Source organism: Stegostoma tigrinum, unplaced genomic scaffold (genome assembly GCF_030684315.1).
Source record: "Stegostoma tigrinum isolate sSteTig4 unplaced genomic scaffold, sSteTig4.hap1 scaffold_58, whole genome shotgun sequence".
Classification (NCBI taxonomy): Eukaryota; Metazoa; Chordata; class Chondrichthyes; order Orectolobiformes; family Stegostomatidae; genus Stegostoma; species Stegostoma tigrinum.
This window is the reverse complement of record NW_026728516.1, coordinates 2,384,549-2,388,201: the sequence shown is the minus strand read 5'-3', so window position 1 is coordinate 2,388,201 and position 3,653 is coordinate 2,384,549. Positions and strand designations below refer to the sequence as shown.

The 3,653-nt window shown below is 44.2% G+C and overlaps 1 non-coding gene across 1 annotated transcript; it reads right to left on the bottom strand.

Annotated features, from left to right (window-relative positions):
• Positions 1 to 2,873: 2,873 nt before the first annotated feature.
• On the bottom strand, positions 2,874 to 2,946 carry trnar-ucg (transfer RNA arginine (anticodon UCG)). Its single transcript has one exon. It is a non-coding gene; the product is annotated as a tRNA-Arg (tRNA).
• Between the last annotated feature and the right edge of the window lie 707 nt (positions 2,947 to 3,653).

The window sequence follows — 3,653 nt, the reverse complement described above, 5'->3', positions numbered from 1 at the left end:
ATTGAGCTGTCAACAATCCGTGTTGAAAAGTGGTGGTAGATTGAAATTCACACTGAGTAACACTGATACAGGAAAGTTCCCCAAGTTACTGTGATTGCGTGGTTAAGGAAATGCCCTAATGGATGGGTAAAAAAAATCAGTGTGCAGTAAACAGGCGATCTTGAGTTAAAATCCCAGCGGTGCCTGAGCTTTACATTGAAGATTCCTTGTTTCAACGCTTCTGAAATGCCATATAACAACAAAGTTACTTGCCCCCGCTTTATTCATTCACAGACTGAAGGTGTCACTGGCTCGGCCAACATCTATTGCCCGTTGCTAATTACCCACCATGTTTGCTGTGGGTCTGGAGTCAGACGTAGGCGCGATCAATAAGGATTAAGGATGCCTGAAGGACATTAGGGAACCGCATCGGTTTTGGTCCCCTGATAATGGATGTATGGCCATCATTGCATTCTAAATTACACATATTTATTGAATTGAAATCCCATCATTTTCTGGGGGTGATATTTGAACTTTGGTCTCCAGAACGTTACCTGACTTTCTGAATAAACAGTCCAGCGACAATACCACTCAGCCATTACTTGCCCTGTTGGTGCAGAGAACTGAGCATGGTTCCTATGTTTTAGTGCAGACAGTTATCATTTGATGCTGGCACTCCTGTCGCCTGTTTTCTCCCCATCAGGGAATCGTTTCCTGCTAACAAATAATTCATCCTGAGGTTTGGTCGGGATAACAAGGTGAGGCAGAATAAACTGCAGCCTTCCTGCGGAATATTGTGGTAATGAGACAGGCACCATGAGCTGATCACACTCATTCTCTGCTGTCACCATTCATTCATTTTACACCAACAGTAAAAACATCACAGCAATCATATAATTGTGGCATTTTGTTTCTTTTCTGGTGGATTAGGAATTCTATTTAGAAGTCGAAACACTCATCATGTTTTGAGGGAATAAATGTCTCCTTGGCTCAGTCCTAAGTAACAGAAACACTATTTGGAGAATGTGAGCCCAGTTCCAGGCTTTACAATCGGGGTGGGAAAGTCTCTCAGCAGCTCCAGTCTCAAACACTGTCCAGTCATCAGACTTTTCAAAGAGCAGCAACGGGAAATGAGGGATATAGATAGAGAATCCCTACAATGTGGAAACAGGCCCTTTGGCCCGACAAGTCCACACTGAACCTCAAAGCATCCCACCTCCCTATAACCCACCTAATCTACACATTCCTAAACACGACGTGCAATTTAGCACGGCCAATCCACCCACCCTGCACATCTTTGGACTGTGGAAGGAAACCCATGCAGACACGGGGAGATTACACAAATTCCACACAGACAGTCGCCCAAGGCTGGAATTGAACCCTGGTGGCTGGCACTGTGGGGCAGTAGTACTAACCACTGTGCCACTGTGCTGCCCTCAATATGGATGGACAGAGTTGGAGAATATAAAATTTGGTGAGGTGAATACCCAGAGACAAATAGAGATGCATATTGAGGCAGACACTAAAAGGACCAATTCTCCATTCGACATCGCTGCTAACTAACTGAAAGGAAAAGGCAAATAAACCCTTTTAAGCAGAGCCTTTTACCACCTGAGGGCCACGGAAGCAGCATTACAGGCGATAAAAGTCTGTTAAAGTAGTAAAGTTGACGATGGGAAATTAATGTGATATTTTAATAAATATGCTGATTTGACAGATATAAGTGATCATTTCCCTGGCATTATAATATAAAAAGGCATAACTGACCTGGTTCTGATGAACAGTCAGTGGATCTGAAATGTTAACTGTACCTCTCCACAGATGCTGCCAGGCCTGCTGGGCCTCTCTGTCAGTTCCTGTTTTTGTTTCAGATTCCCAGCATCCACAGTTCTTTGTTTCACGTGAGCTTGAGTATCGTTTGGGACACAGTTAGTTACCTCACAGCCCCTTTCCTTCTCCTCATAGGGAGGCGATGCAATCCATGCAATCGATTGTCGGAAGAACCCTCCGGTTCACTAATGCCCTTTAGGGACAGAAACTGCCCATCCTCACCTGGTCTGGCCTACATGTGACTACAAAGCCCCAGCAATGTGGTTGATTGAATAAATGCTGCCGAGCCAGAGACGCCAGTTAATGAATAAAAGTACAATGAGTCAGCAAAGCTGTCATCGCCAAAAGCGAGGAGGGAAGATCTTCCACTCAGTATTTCAAACCAGGGCCGTGGTTCCAAAAGCGCCAAATCCGAACCACTAGACAACCAAAGAACATGCCGGAGATGCTTGTATCATTTCTCAAAAACGTTGTTTTTGCCTTTCCATTTTCGATCCTTTTGGTGACAGGTCAGTTTCTCCCAGTCTGAGTTATTATCGCGTGGAAAGAGACTATCAGGGCCATTGTGTCTGTGTGTGTCATCAGGCATCTATCCTATTCTAATCTCATTTTCCAGCATTTGGCCCACCGTGTTGTGCATTCTGACACATCAAAGGCAAACGTCATTGAGATTAACCCTGTAATCAAGGTTTTGTGACTGTAAAACAGTGGTACAGCCTACTTATGGAACTCATCCTCATGTTTAGCCACAGAGGGAGATACACAGGCACATTGCTCAGGATGACACTAACTCCAGGCGCTTCACGTTCACTCTCTGTCCCCACACATGTTTTGCCCACAACAGGCAGATTTATATGGAGCACAAGCAAGTTCTCCAAGCAATGAGACCTGTTGTTCTGAGCTCAGAAATGAAGCCAACAGTGAGCTGAAAAGGTCCCCAAAACTGCTCAACTTCCAATTTTGTAGTTTAGCTTCAGGGAATTGGCAACGAAATCACCCACCCTATATTCCAACTTCAGGTGAACATGTCATCTTGCTAGCCTTGAAAATGGGCAGGTTGCACTCAAGCCAGGCAGGACTCGAACCTGCAATCTTCTGATCCGAAGTCAGACGCGTTATCCATTACGCCACTGGCTCGCAATGATGAACTGGCTTCTTGTTGAGTTGAGATGTTTACAGGGTCCAAGGTGGAAATGTGATACATGAGGTGAGCACCAGCAAAGGCAATCTCTGTCACTGCTTCATTTCAATGGGCCTCATTTTGTGAAGCAGAAAATTTCACTTGCAAAACAAAAACAAATTTGTCCTCAGATGACTGCTTCATTGTCATCTGTTTCTCTGCTGAGACTTGGCATCATTTCATTCAGTTATTGTGCAAGTTTACCGACCAATCCAGTGAAACATAATTTCATACGATTACTAACCCTAAACCTTGGTCAGGTAAGTGAATGCATGTGATGTGTTCGCAGCAAACACCCTTTTTGATCATAGGCTGAAATTGATTTCATAAAGAACCACCCCCAAGCTCCCCCAAACATTAAAAAAATACATCAGAGGCAACAACGGCTCATGTAGGATTCAAGCCAGCAACTTGTCACATTTCTAACAGCCACCTGATGTGAGAATCAGACCACAAGGCCAATGACGCAGTCTGAGGACACCCCACTTAACAATAAATGAGGTGCCACTCAGGCAGTGATAGTCTCCCTACCTTGGATGTAGGAGAAAGAGTTCAAGTTTTATCTGCTCCAGAGGTATGTAATAAGATATCTGAACGTGTTGCTTAAAAAAAATCCTACTTCCCAATGCAGCAGTGAATATTTTCTTTTTGTTCTGTCTCTCTA